The sequence below is a fragment of the Pteropus medius genome, unplaced genomic scaffold (genome assembly GCF_902729225.1).
Source record: "Pteropus medius unplaced genomic scaffold, Ma_sr-lr_union100, whole genome shotgun sequence".
NCBI classification, from domain to species: Eukaryota; Metazoa; Chordata; class Mammalia; order Chiroptera; family Pteropodidae; genus Pteropus; species Pteropus medius.
The window spans coordinates 949676-964964 of NW_024348530.1; the positions used below are offsets into that span (position 1 = coordinate 949676).

The 15289-nt window shown below is 34.5% G+C and overlaps 1 pseudogene; it reads left to right on the forward strand.

Moving 5' to 3' along the window:
* Positions 1-4291: 4291 nt before the first annotated feature.
* On the forward strand, positions 4292-4410 carry LOC120616445 (uncharacterized; annotated as a pseudogene).
* Positions 4411-15289: the final 10879 nt, after the last annotated feature.

Genomic DNA, 15289 nt, shown 5'->3' on the forward strand with positions numbered 1-15289 from the left:
GAAAAGTGAAACCCTTTTTAAGAACAGGATATTATAAGCTTAAATATCACATAACAGTTAAAGGACAAAAACAACTACTATAAAAAGAGAAGATAACAGCTACTGCAACTTAGAAATTAATGTTCACCATATATAGCAATGATCTGAGACAACAAAAACAGATAGGGGAGAAAGTAGAGATCTAAGTCCACAAATTGAAATGGAGATAAGGCACATGCAGAAGAAAATGATCTACTGTATGTATGTATATATGTATGTATGTATGTATACGTGTGTGTGTGTGTATATATTATATATATCCTTTACATAAACTTAATGGGAACCACAAAACAAAAATACAGACTGAGACACATAATATAAAATGAGAGAACAGAGGGACAATTCACAAAACACCAACAAATTAAAATAACAGACAGGAACAGAAGAACAAAGAAACAATGGAGATGCAGAGCTACCAGAAACCAAAAGATAAAATGGCTATGGAAAAAAACTTATATTTCAATAATCATCCTTAATGTCAATGGACTGAACTCCCAATAAAGAGTCACGAAGCAGCAGTCAGGACCAAAAAACAAAACCCAATCATATGCTGCTTTCAAGAGGCATATCTCAACTGCAAGGACAAATATGGACAAAGTGAAAGGGTGGAGAATGATAATCTAAGCAAATTGCACCCAGAGAAAAGCTGATATAGCCATATTTATATGTGATGAAATAGACTTCAAGATAAAATAGGTAAAGAGAGACAATGATGAACACTTCATAATGATAAAAGGAACCATACATCAAGAAGACATAACATTTATTAATATCTATGTTCCCAATCAAAGAGCCCTAAAATATATAAATCAACTACTAAAAGAACTAAAAGGGAAAATTGAAAAAAAATGCAATTATAGTAGGGGACCTAAATACCCCACTCTCAGCTATGGATAGATTATCCAAACAGAAAATCAATAAAGAAATATCCTTAAATGACACATTTGACCAACTGGGCATAATTGACATTCACAGAGCTATTCATACCAAAACAGTGGCTTATACATTCTTCTCTAGTGCACATGGAACATTCCCAAGGATAGACCATATGTTAGGACACAAAATTTAGCCTCATCAAATTTAAGGAGATTGAAATCATACTAAGCATATTGTCAGATACACAGACCAGTGGAAAAGAATTGAGAGTCCAGAAATAGATTCCTGTTTATATGGGCAAATAATTTTTGACGAAATGAACCAAAACATACAATAGAGAAAGGAAAGTGTCGTCAATAAATGGTGCAGGGAAAACTGGAAAGCCACATGCAAAAGAATGAAACCAGACGACTATCTGTTACCATTCACCAATATTAACTCAAAATGGATCAAGGACTTTCATACAAGACCTGAAACAAAAAATTGCACAGAAGAAAACATGATACTGAACTTATAGACCTTGGATTTAGAGAAGATTTTATAAATTTAACCTCAAAGGCAAGGGAAGTAAAAGCAAAAATAAATGAATGGGACTATATCAAACTAAAAAGCTTCTGCACAGCAAAAGAAACCAGGAAGGAGGTAAAGAGGGAACTGTCAAATGGGAGACTATATTTGCAAACAGTGCCTCTGATAAGGGGCTAAATAATTTATCAACTCAACAATAAAACAACAATCCAATTACAAAATGGGCAGAAGACCTGAACAGATACTTTTCTCAAGTAGACATACAAATGGCCAACAGACATATGGAAAGATGCTCAACCTCACTAGTTATTAGGGAAATGCAAATCAAAACTACAATGAAATATCATCTCACACCTGTTAGAATGGCTATCATTCACAGGACAAGTAATAATAGGTGTTGGAGAGGCTGTAGGGAAAAATGAACCCCTCATACACTGTCGGTCGTAAAGCAAATTGGTACAATCACTGTGAAAAACAGTATGGACATTCCTCAATAAACTAAGAATTGAATTACCATATGACTTAACATTCCCTCTACTGGTTATTTACTCCCAAAAAACAAAATCCAGAAATATATAAGCATCTTGATGTTCCTAGCAGCATCATTCATAGTGGCCAGGACATGGAAGCAACCAAAGTGTCCATCAAGGGATGAATGGATAAAGAAGAGGTGGTACATATATACACTGGAATATTACACAGCCTTAAGAAAAGATGAAATTCTGCCATTTGCAGCAATGTAGATGCATCTTGAGAGTGTCATGCTAAGTAAAATAAGTCAGATGGAAAAAGTTGAAAACCATATGATCATATGTGGGATATAAGACTGAAAGTAACAAAGAAACATGACAAACAAACAGAAACTCATGGATGTAGACTGTAGATTAGAGGTTACCAAGGTGAAGAAGGAGAGGGGAGGTAGGTAGAGACAGAAGAGGTCAACTATTTGGTGATGGAAGGATCTCTAACTTTGGCAGGTGAGCACACAATGCAATACATATATATATATATATGACATATTATTGAATTGCACACTTGAAACTTATTTGATTTTATTAATCAATGTCACTCCAATAATTTTTAATTAAAAAGATCTTGGGCATAAATTTCTTCCTAATAGTTTAGGAATATTAATTATGTTATAATTATTTTAATTCTAATTTATAATAATATTCTTAATTATCCATAAAGCAAATTATTATATATTTTTTAGTAATTTGTATTTCTCTTTTTTCCTTGATTAGCCTTGGTAAAGTTTCATTAATTTTATTAATCTTTTCAGATAATCAACTTTTAGCTTTACTGGTTGTCTTTATTTTATGATTATTTTCTATTTTATTACTTCAACTCTTAGCTTTCATAAATTTCTTTACTTTTACTCTTCTTTGAGCAACTTGAGATAGATAATTAGTGCATTGATTTTATTCTTTCTTCTTTGCTAATCAATTTATCTTTAAGGCTATAAATTTCTTCATAAGTATTGCCTTAGTCTTATTTTTAAGTTTTAGCCTTATTTGGAGTTTATTATCTTTAAATTTTTGTTTTATTTGAAAACGTTTTAATGAATTTTGAAACGTTTGGGTATTTTCTAGTTTAATTCCACTGTGCTAAAGAACATGCTTATGATTTCAATCCTTAGACAGTCATTAAGATTTCCCTTATGGGATTGGCATAAAATATTCAAAGTGATGAAAAGCAAGGACCTACATCCAAGATTACTCTACCCAGAAAAGCTATTGTTTAGAATCATAGGACAGAAAAAGAGCTTCTCAGATTAAAAGAAAAAAAAAAGCTAAAGGAGTTCGTCAATGCCAAGTCAGTATTACAGGAAATGTTCTAGTAACTTCTTTAAGAAAAAGAAAAAATATGTAGCAAAAATATGAAAAATAAAATGGAAATAATTATATAGCTATCAATAAGTACTTCAAATAAAAAGGAATTAAATACTCCAATCAAAAGATAGGATGGCTGAATGATTAAGAAAACAAGACCCCTATACATGCTGCCTACAAGAGACTCACTTCAGATCAAAAGACACACACAGACTGAAAGTAAAGGGATGGAAAAAGATATTTAATCAAAATGGAAATGAAAAAAAAATCTGTGGTAACAATACTTATACCAGATAAAGTAGACTAAAACAAAGGCTATAACAAAGGACAAAGAAGAACCTAGTAATCCTACTTCTGGGTATTTATCTGAACAAACCCAAAATACTACTTCAAAGGGACAAGTGAATCTATATGTTCATTGCAACGTTATTTATAATAGCAATGATATGGAGGCAACCTGGGTGTCCATCAATGGATGAATGGATAAAGAAGAGGTGGTGCATATATACAATGGAATATTACTCAGCCAGAAAAACAGAATGAAATTTTGTCATCTGCAACAATGTGGATGGACCTGTAGGGTATTATGGTGAGTGGAATAAGTCAGACAGAGAAAGACAAATGCCATATGATCTCACTTACATGTGGAATCTAAAGAACAAAATCAACAAAAACAAAAACAGAAACAGACTCATAGATACAATGAACAAACTGATGATTGCCAGATGGGAGGGGGCTGGGGGGCTGGGTGAAAAAGGTGAAAGGATTAAGAAGTATAAATTGGCAGTTACAAAACAGTCATGGTGATGTAAAGCACAACATAGAGAATATAGTCGATGATATTATAATAACTCTATGTGGTGTCAGGTAGATGTAAGACTTACTGGGGGGATCACTTCATAAGTTATATAAATGTCTAACCACTATGCTGTATACTTGAAACTAATATAAAATAATATTGAAAGTCAACTGTAATTGAAAAAAAATATTTAAAAATAACTTTAAAAATCTTTCTAGTCTATGGCCATGCCACCCTGAATGTTTCCAATCTCATCTGATCTCAGAAGCTAAGTAGGGTTGGGCCTGGTTAGTATTTGGATGAGAGATCACCTAGAAATACCAGGTGCTGTAGGCATTTAAAAAAAATGTTTCTAGACATCTCATTCCCTCGCAAATCTTTAGCCATGTATTCCAGAGAAGAAGAATTGTATGAAATATAATGAGACTTCACTCTTGAAAACCAAGGGTGAGGGTCTCATTGGCTACACCATAGTGGGGTCAGTGTTGGTGAAACCAGGTAGTCTAGCTACCATACTGAGATATTTAGACAAAAAGAGAACGAAGTAGTACATTTGAGAACTAATTTAAAGCCCATGCATGAAAAACAAACTTAATGACTAAGAGGATATGTGTCAATTCCAAAGCAGTCTGAAGAAAAATCAATAGGCTGTATAAGAGTTCAGCAAAACAAAAGAAACAAACAACTGGGAATGCATGTAATTCTCACTGCCATACAAACAAATAAAATGTGTCTTTGTCTGATTCATCAAAGGTTCTTTAGAAAAGAATGCTCCAAAAGTATCAAATATATGTGGTGGTGGGAAGGAAAGGACTCAGCAGAAGAAGAAATCTACACTGAATCTCAGAAAAAGTACTAACTAACATTGGTCGTAGAAAGGAGGGAAAACAGAAGTCTGAGAAAATGTAGGACAACTAGTGTGATGTCTTATTGACCCCGGTCTAATCTATACTTTTGGTGAAATCTCTGAAGATTGATGCCTTCTCCCTGAAAAATTTAGTTGCCTTCTTATAACAATTTATTTATACTTTTAGTTTTTACTTTAGTTTTGATATTAGTTGTCAGTCTTAACAGCTCTACCAGCAGTAAACTCTTAATTGTACTTAGTCCCCATTTCTAATATATATATTTTTAATTTGAAGAGGCCTGAACTTTGGTATTTTTTCAAAGGCTCTGTAGGTGATTCTTAGGTACAACCAGTGTTGACTAGATGCAGGAAAATGTGAGTTCCTAGAAGATAAGCCCTGTCTTTTTTTTTTTCTCCTTACTTTAGAACTGAGCACAACTGGGAAACTATATATATATATATATATATATATATATATATATATATATATATATATATATATATATTATATATATATATAATGTAGCTCCTTTTAGATGAGTTCTGAAAGAGATCTACTTTATGCCAAATGCTCAGGAGTGAATATTGTTATATCAATATTACAGTGTAACCCAAAGGCGTTTAAACATCCACTATAGGATATGTAATAGATGCTGTGAGGTTCATTTATGGCAGCAAATGGCATCTAAAACTATTCCATTTGCTTTTAAAAGCCACATTACAGTTCAAAAGAAAAATACACTCATGATGGTTATTCATAATTTTTAAAATCAGTTTCAAAAGCTTCTGCTTCCAAAAAGCTGTTACTATTATGACTATTACATAAAGGAGATGCTGAAATTATTTCTGTCTTAATAACTCCACACCAGTGTTATGGGAAATTTGAGATCACTGCTTCTTTGCTATGAGGAATGCTGTTTCATTTTTCTTCAGCCACTCTTGCTTGTAGTAACTAATTCTCTGGATTCCTTTTACTAGTGCTATTAATTCCCTAGTGGGATTGCCCATGTAGAGGCAGGGAAAGGAGGTCCCAGACTGAATTCAAGAGATTTTTCTTCCTATTGATGCTCCATAAATATTGTTGAATGAATGAAAGAATGAATAAAACTAATCTCTCTTCTTCCCATCCAAAAGGCCTTGCCTTTTATCTACATCCAGTAGAAATAATAAATGTATAGATGTTATTTTTATTTAATAGACATTTAATCCCCTGAGGGAATTGTGAATAGATATTATTTACATATTTTAGGGTTGAGGGTCGTATTTGTATGATTATAACATACAAAGATTATCATCAATAATCGTCATTTTAATCCTTATCTTTTGCTAACTGGGCCATTATTTAAACAAATAATGAAAGATAGAAATCCAGATTTTTAAAAAACTGATAGACTAGAACCAAGTATTCTTGCATTTACAATAAGATTCACCATAGGATTCTTCAAATCAGCATTTCTCAAACTTTAGTTTGCATCAGAATTACCCAGGATGGAGGTGGGGAGGCTTGTTAACACACATATTGCTGGGTCTTGTCTCCAAGGTTTTGATTCTGTAGGTTTGGGATGGAGTCTAATAATGTATATCTCTAACAAGTTGTCAGATCATGCTGATGCTGCTGGTCCAGGGACCACACTTTGAGAAGCACTAGTGTAAATCAAATCTGGTCCCAGGCTCTGCAGCACCATCTGGACTTCAGACAAGCTAGGTTATCCATAAAGTTTTTTTTTTGCAAGATGTGAGGTCTAGGCTGGAGTCTAGAGCTCAGTATAGGCAAAATATCATCATTTCAACATGCAAGCAATATAAATATTATTAATCAGATAGTTTACATTCTTTTTCTCTACAAGGTCTTTAAAGAAGTTGTATATTTTACACTTCCAGCACATGTAAAATTGGACTAGCTATGTATCAAATGCTCAATAGCCCCATGTGGCTAGTAACTACCATATTGGACACTGCAGCTCTAGAGGCTACATATCTCTCTTTCTCTCTCTCTTTTTTAAATGTTTATTTCCATTTGTTTCCAATGTCTCTTTTTCTCTTTTAAAAAAAACTTGTTGAAAATGATATTTTAATATAATTTGAGCTGCAATAAAAAAGTTTCAATATGCATATACAATCGTCTAAAGTAATACTTTTCAGTGAAGGCCAAACAAAAATATTGTCCTCTATTCCATTAAAAATAGCATTCAATGACCAAAATTCAATTATACAACTTCTTCCATAGATTTATATTTTCTAAAATTATGTTACTTGATAACAAATAGTCACTTTTTATTTAAATAAAAGTAATATCTGAGGTTCTAAAGTACTAGTTAGTATAGATCTAAGGAGCTTCCTTCAATTAAGATCTTAAAAAGTATATAAGGCTGTAAGAAGTGGATACTTTCTTTTTGTTATAAAAGTTTGGTGTTACTTTTATAATAAATGTATATTATTGAAAATTGAGAAAATACAGATAAGCAAAAAGACTATAAAATTACTTATAATCTTATACTATTAATTTTTTTAATGTACCTGTCCAGATATTTTTCCTTTCCTTTTCTTTTTAATATTTTCTAAGGCAATTGTAATGTACATAATGTTTTGTGAGTTGCTTTTCTCATTTAACAATATAGAACGAATGTTTTTGCATGCATTTATATATCTTCCTATGAAATCATTTAATTTTTCAATTACAATTGACATACACTATTATATTAGTTTCAGGTGTACAACATAGTGATCAGACATTTATACAAATTACAAAATGATCACTCTGATAAATCTAGTATCCATTTGATACCATAGTTATTTCAATATTATTGACTAAGTTAATGCTATACTTTACATCCCCATGACTATTTTGTAACTACCAATTTGTATCTCTTAGTCTCTTCCCCTTTTTGATCCAAACCTCCCACCTCCCTCCTATCTGGCAACCATCGAAATGTTCTCTGTATCTATGAGCTTTTTTCTGTTTTGTTTGTTCATTTATTTTATTCTTTAGATTCTACATATAAGTGAAATCATATGGCATTTCTCTTTCTCTGTCTGACTTATTACACTCACCGCAATACCCTCCAGGTCCATCCACATTGTTGCAGATGGCAAGATATCATTCTTCTCCTTATGGTTGAGTAATACCCCATTGTATATATGTACCATCTCTTTATCCATTCATCCACTGATGGACACCCAGGTTGCCTCCATGTCTTGGCTATTGTAAATAATGCTGCAATGAACACATAGGTGACCATGTTTCTTTGAATTAGTGTTTTCAGTTTCTTCAAATAAATACCCAGAAGTGGATTACTGAAACTTTTTTGTCTCTTGTTATAGCCTTTGTTTTAACATCTTTTTTGCCTGGTCCAACTATTGATCCCCCAGCTTTATTTTCATTTCCATTTTCATAAAGTATAATTTTCCATCCCTTTACTTTAGTCTGTGTGTGTCTTTCGATCTGAAGTGAGTCCCTTGTAGGCAGCATATGTAAGAGTCTTGTTTTTTATCCATGCAGTTACTCTATCTTTTGATTAAAGCATTTAATCCATTTACATTTAAAGTAATTGTCTGTAGATATGTAACGATTGTCATTTTATTATCCATATTTTAAATCTTTTTTCTTCTTCTTAAAGAGTCCTTTTCACATTTCTTATAAAACTGGTTTGGTGGTGATGAACTTTTTTAGCTTTTTCTTGTTTGCGAAGCTCTTTATCTGTCCTTTGTTTCTAAATGATAACTTTGCTGGGTAGAGTAATCTTGCTTTTAGGTCCTTGTTTTTCATTACTTTGAATATTTCCTGCCTATCCCTTTCAGCCTGCAAAGTTTTTGTGGAAAAATCAGCAGACAGTCTTACGGATGCTCCTTTGTAGGTAACTAACTACTTTTCTCTTGCTGCTTTTAAGATTCTCTCTTTGTATTTAATATTTAGCATTTTAATAATAATGAGTCTTGGTGTAGGCCCCTTTGGGTTTATCTTGTTTGGGACTCTCTGCACTTCCTGGGCTAGTATGTCTATTTCCTTTGCCAAGTGAGGAAACTTTTCTGTCATTATTCCTTGAAGGAGGTTTTTAATTCCATTCTCTCTCTCTTCTCTATCTGGTACCCTGATAATGTGAATGTCGATACACTTGATGTTGTTGATGTGTCCCAGTATCTCCTTAAACTATCCTCACATTGTTAGATCATTTTTTGTTTTCTTTTTTAAAAAATATATATATATATATGTGTGTGTGTGTATATATACATATATATACACACACACACACACATATACATATTTAAATTTATTTTTACTTTTTATTTTTCAATTAGAGTTGACACTCAATATTATTTTATATTAGTGTCAAGTGTACAGTCTAATGGTTAGATGTTTATATAATTTACATAGCGATCCCCCTAATTAGTCTAGTGCCCACCTGCCACTATCTATGGTTATTACAATATTTTTGGCTATATTGTCTATGATGTACTTCACATTCCCATGACTATTTTGTAACTACTGATTGGACTATTTTTCTTTTTGATGTTCTGATTAGGAGTTTTCTGCTACCTTATCATCCAAATCTCTGATTCGATCTTCTGTTCCATCTAATTTACCGTTGATTCTTTCTAATGTATTCTTATTTCAATTATTGTTCTTCATTTCTGAATGGTCTTTTTGTTGTTGTTGTTTCCTATCTCCAGCTTTATGTTTCTTACCCCTTTGTTGAAGTTCTCAGTGAAATCATTGAGCATCCTTATAACCAGGGTTTTAAATTCTGCATGTGGTAGATTGGTTGTCTCCATTTTGTTTAGTTTTCCACCGCCCCCCTAGAGTTTTGTTCCGTGTGTTTTTTTGTTTTTTGTTTTTTCCCATTTGAGACATGTTTGTTTGTTTTCCCATTTTGGCTACCTCCTTGTGTTTGTTTCTATGTATTAGGTAGAGCTGCTATGTCTCCTAGTCTTAGTAGAGTGGCCTTATATACTAGGTGTCCTGTGGGGCTCAGTGGCACAATCATCCAGGTTACCTCGGCCAGGTGCTCCAGGTGTGTCCTTTGTATCAGTTGTGTGTGCCCTCCTGTTGCAGTTGAGTCTTACTGTCTATTTGTACATCAATGGGAAGGACTGACCCTCAGGCTGATTGGTTGTGAGGACTAACCATGACTACAGTGGAGGAGCTATTGTACAGGGGCCAACCCCATGGAGTCGGATTGACTTTCGTGGACTCTGGTGTCTGCCAAGTCTGTCCTTTGGGTGTGTCATTTGTGGAGGTGGTTTGGTGGTGATCTGGTGCAGTCTAAAGCTGGCCGCTGGTTGTATTGATTCTGGGGCCTCTTACAAGAGGCTCTGTTACAGGCCGGGGTCATCCACTGTCTGTGTCCTGCCCAGGGCCACTTGGTATAAGCTACAAAGTGATCTTCAGATGACTTTTCTTCTGACCACTTCTTCTGAGCTTGGAGATGTCCAAGAAAGGCTAAGCTGTGAAACAAGGCCGACTGTTGCTAGTGCTGAGCTTGGAGCTGTTTAGCAAGAGGTACAGGGCACGCCAAGGCCATATGCTGCTTGCTTGGGGTTTGTGAACCTTTGAGAGACTTTAGGAAAGTCCTTCGCATGAGCCAAGACAAGCCATTTGTATGGGAAAGCCTCTGAAAGTGACTTGAGTGGGTCTGAAAGTCGAGTTGGGTGAGGCTTCCAGGAATCACCAGAGCAGGGTGAACAGTGTTAGTCAGGTTGATGGCGACTTAGATATGGTGCCCGCATTTTTCTGCATGCTGGGAGGTGGGAGGGATCTACAAAGGAACAGTGGATTCTACCAGCACTTTTGTCTGGGAGAAAGCTGCACCTCCAAACCTTGCCCTAAAGCCAAACAATTCAGTTATTCCCTATATGTCCCTGGTGCCTTTCAAATTGCTGCCCCAGCACTGGAGCTCAGAATGAGTGAGTCCATCAGGGAATGTCTGTGCTTGGACCATTTTAGAGAAATGCTGGGTATTCCTGCAGCCTTCTGTCTCACTCAGCCACAATCTCTGCTGGTTTTCACAGTCAGAGCTATAGGGACTTCTCTTCCTGGCACTGGAATTCTTGGCTGGGGAGCTTGGTGTGAGTCTGGGAGCCCTCTCCTCACTGGGGACCTCTGAAGCTTAGATGCCTTTCCTGATTTTTAACTGCCACAAGTGGGTGTGGGCCCAGTCCATTCTGTATCTCTGTCCCTCCTACCAGTCTCAACATGTCTTCATTATGTCCTTCATTATAGAACTTCTGTTCTGCTAGATTTCAGGTGATTCTTAATGATGGTTGTTCTATATTTTAGTTGTAATTCTGATGTGGTCATGAGAGGATGAAAGTATAGCATTTTCTTACTCTGACATCTTGACCAGAAGCCTATAAAATTATTTAAAATGGTTGTACAGTATTGCATATCCCAATGTATCTAGTCCACTTTCATTGGGCACTTAGTCTTTTCATTCTTATAAACAACATTGGATGCAAATGAGGTAAAAAGCCATCAGAAATTTGACCAGTGCTCTCTATGCACATTATTCTTCTGCTGATTCCTTTCTAACAAACCTCAGTCCTAAATAATTACTCTCCAACTTCAACTTCCGGTGACACTTTCAAACTTTTGAGTATATCAGAAACATTTGGTCAGTTTTGAATTTTTTTTTTTTTAATGAAGATCCATAGGCCCCAACTTCAGGGAGTCTGAGTCAGCAGGAGTGGCATGAAGCCTAAGGATCTACATTTATAACAAGTTCCCCAGGTGACTCTATTGAAGGTAGTCTCTATTTTGAGAAACGCTGCTTTGGTCCATATATCACATTTAAAATAAATTCATTAGTATTTTTCATTTACCTACACACACTGCTCAAGGAAATGCTCAGAATAAATGTAGAACATTTTTTCACTCTGAACCAAATATCTACTCCTAGTAGCCAAAAGCTAATTTTAAAGTCTGTATACTTCTTATTAAAACAAACCTAATATTCTAGTATATAATTTCTTAGTACATTTATAAAGAAGATATGTGGTTAGTGTTTTTCATGTTGCAAATGGAAGGTTCTACTCCACTGCTGATATAAAGGCCTAATTCTCTCAGACATGAATGGCATTTTCAAAGTTCTGAATAACCTCTCTTTTCTCTCTATCCACCATCACAGACTGCTCAGTTGGCTGAACTGCCTTCACCAGACTGAGTGTCCATTACCTTTAATGTACATTACTCAGAGTTGGGGTTTGTAGGATTACGCCTGAAAGGGCTAAACAGTTTTGGTGAGACTCCTTTCATGTTGTTTAAAATTCTATCCACAAATCAAATGCAGTTAATCAGCCTCTCTCTAATGGCTCTTGACAGGAAACAGACAATCTAGAGATATAGGCTGCCCAGAGCAAACAGAACAGTAAATAGCCCTTCTAGTTTGTTCAGAGGCCTGAAGTGATAAGCCATAAAGAAACTGATATTCTGAAACTTTGATGAAATTTTGTAAAATATTCTACAGTGTCAGGATAACATCCCTGCTCCTACTTTTGAAGGGAGACAAAGGTACTCGAACAGTGTGCTTTTGCCTAGAAAATCAAAGGCGACTACTACACGTTATTATCTTCCAAGAATTATTTTAAAACCTTAGAAAACTCTCTTTCCTGTGGTTGGTGGCTTTCAGCATGAATGCAAACAACAACATATTAATGATATATTTTAATGATATATCAGTATATTGTGAGCCTTGTCATGAAAAGCAGAAAGAAAGGCCAGTCTTGTATCACATAGTCTATGTGTTGCTTGTTCAAATTAATTCTACCTCATAGTGATTTTTAGCTTATTCGGAATCTCATCATCCCTGGTAAACACTATCTTACTCTTATTATCCCTCAGATTGTTTGTAGTTCTTTCAAGAGTGTATATTGTAAGATCTCTGATTACAAGGATTATCCCTGCCACTTCTTTTGTATTTTCACTAGCACAGTCACAGGTACATGGTACTTACATAATGAAGTAATGAAATTGTACCACACACACATATGTGTACATACTCTTTCTTGTTCTGTGACCCTTGTTTTACTTTTTTCATTGTAAAATTACTTTGCCTGATGGTAAATGATGGAACTTTAATCTGAGCCAGTGGACTCATGACTTATTTGAGATAAGTTAATGTTGTCAGCCCAGCATGCTTGGTCCTAACATGCTTTACCATATTTTCTAATACACACACACACGGGAAATAAGTATTTTCTCTACTTCTGAAATGAAAGTACTCATGAAATGAAACATAGGTACCATTAGAAAGCCACAAATTAATATAGTATCCATATATATGTCCCATTATCATACTGATTTGCCTGTATCATGCTTTATAAACATATTTGCAAATTAATACTTATACTATTCTACTATGGAGAAGACAGGTTCATCTTTTAAATTATAATTATGGGGCTAAAAGTAAATAGAGGTATAGAGATATGTGGTATAGTAGAAAGTATTCCATTCCCATATGGACAAGTGACATTGAGTGAGTCATATTCCCTCCCTGGGCTTCAATATTCTCACCTGTGAACTGATATTTGAACAGTAGCTTGAATAATGAAAAGGAGATTGCTGTGCAAACAGCTGGAGGATAAGTATTCAGGTAGAGGGAACAGAAAATGTAAAGCCTTCGACCTGGAAACAAGCTGGTTATTATTATTTTTTTCAAATAACAGGAAGGTCAGTATGTCTGGAATGGAATGAACAAGGAGGAGAGTAGTAGGAGATGGAGTTGAAGAGGGAAGTGGAGGCCAGATCATGCAAGGACATGTAGATCAGAGTGAGAGGTCTAGATTCTGTTCTATGCATCATGGAAAGTACTCAGAGAGTTTTGACCCAGGAATGAAATGACCTGATATATCGTGGTAAGGATAAGAGTGGAAAGAGGAGTAAGGAGGTCACTGCAGTCAGAGATGGCTTTGCCTGTGGTGTGGGTACAGAGAAAATAAAACAATTTTTGGATATATTTAACAGGCAAAGTCAACAGGACTTGCTAACTGATTGATTAGTTGTGGGATATGAGGAGGAAAGGAGGAATTAAAGATAATGCTTAGAGTTTGGACTTGAGCAGTAATTGTCTAATAGTTTTTATTTCAGGCATTTTACCTGTGTTCCTAAGTGAGATTCACCTATACTTTTCAATTTTTTCATGATTTTATGGTCAAGGTTACATTAGTCTAATAAAGTAAGTTGCGTAGCTTTATTTTCTTTTTTCCATTTCTCTGAAATTGTTAATGTAACTTAGATTGTTTGGTCCCTAAAAATGTGGGAAAATTTGCCAGTAAAATCATCTAATCACCTGAACCTGGAGTCTCTTTTTGGAGGGAGATTTAATTTTTATTACCAATTAACTATGTTTAAGTATATTGGCCATGAAAGTGTTCTAATTTTTGAGACAATTTTGATAAACTATATTCTCTTAATATGTACATTTCATTTATGTTTTTAATTTTCTTAGCATAAAGTTGCTCCATGGTATTTGCTCCTGTTTTTTTTCCAAATATTTATTTTATCTATTACCATATTGCCATTTTCATGTCTAATACTTTTTGCTTGTGTCTTTCTCTCTTTTTATCCCCTCATGATTCAACCTTAGAAGTAGAGGGCTATAAGGAAAATGATTTAGAGAAGATATGAAATACATCAGTTTAATAGAATACCTCCCTGTTATTTCCATTCTTCTTTTTGTGTAGAAGGCATATACATTAAACATGTGAATGGGTATGTAAGATGGGATTCTGTGAGAATGAGGAGAGTTATAATTTATTTTTAATTAGGTACAAAAAAAAATCCCCCAAACCCCCAAAATATCACTTTATCAGGTTCTAAAAATTCAGGTTTGCTATGCTGACCACATACAAAAAAGAAATTAAAATATTAAAAATACATTCAGAGAAGTACTTTTTAAATTTAGAATAAAACTGTCAAGAGAGGAACAATTTACCCAGTGACTGTCAACAATTACTATTAGTTGGCGATAGAATAGTATACAAATATGAAGAGAAGAATATTTGCAAATAGAAAGCAAGAATACAAGGCAGTTCTTAGTAACTCTCTGACCCAACAATCTTCCTCTCCTTGGACCCAACAATCCAAACTATAGGTGAAAGTTTAGAAACAGAATATCTAAGTTCTAGTTCTGAGTTTGACATTTACTAGTTATATGACTTGAAACAGAATACCCATTTATCTCTTCTGTTTTTCATTATCTGTATCTATACAATAAGGCTAATATAACTGGCTTAAAGGATCCAGGAATGCTAGAGGACACCTATTATTTTTGCTTTGTTACAAGGCAGTTCAACTACCTCCTGAGAGAGTTAGTTCTTTAGATTTTACTGTGGTGTTTACATTTCTAGCTGTCTCCAGAAATGTTCTTTGAAAAG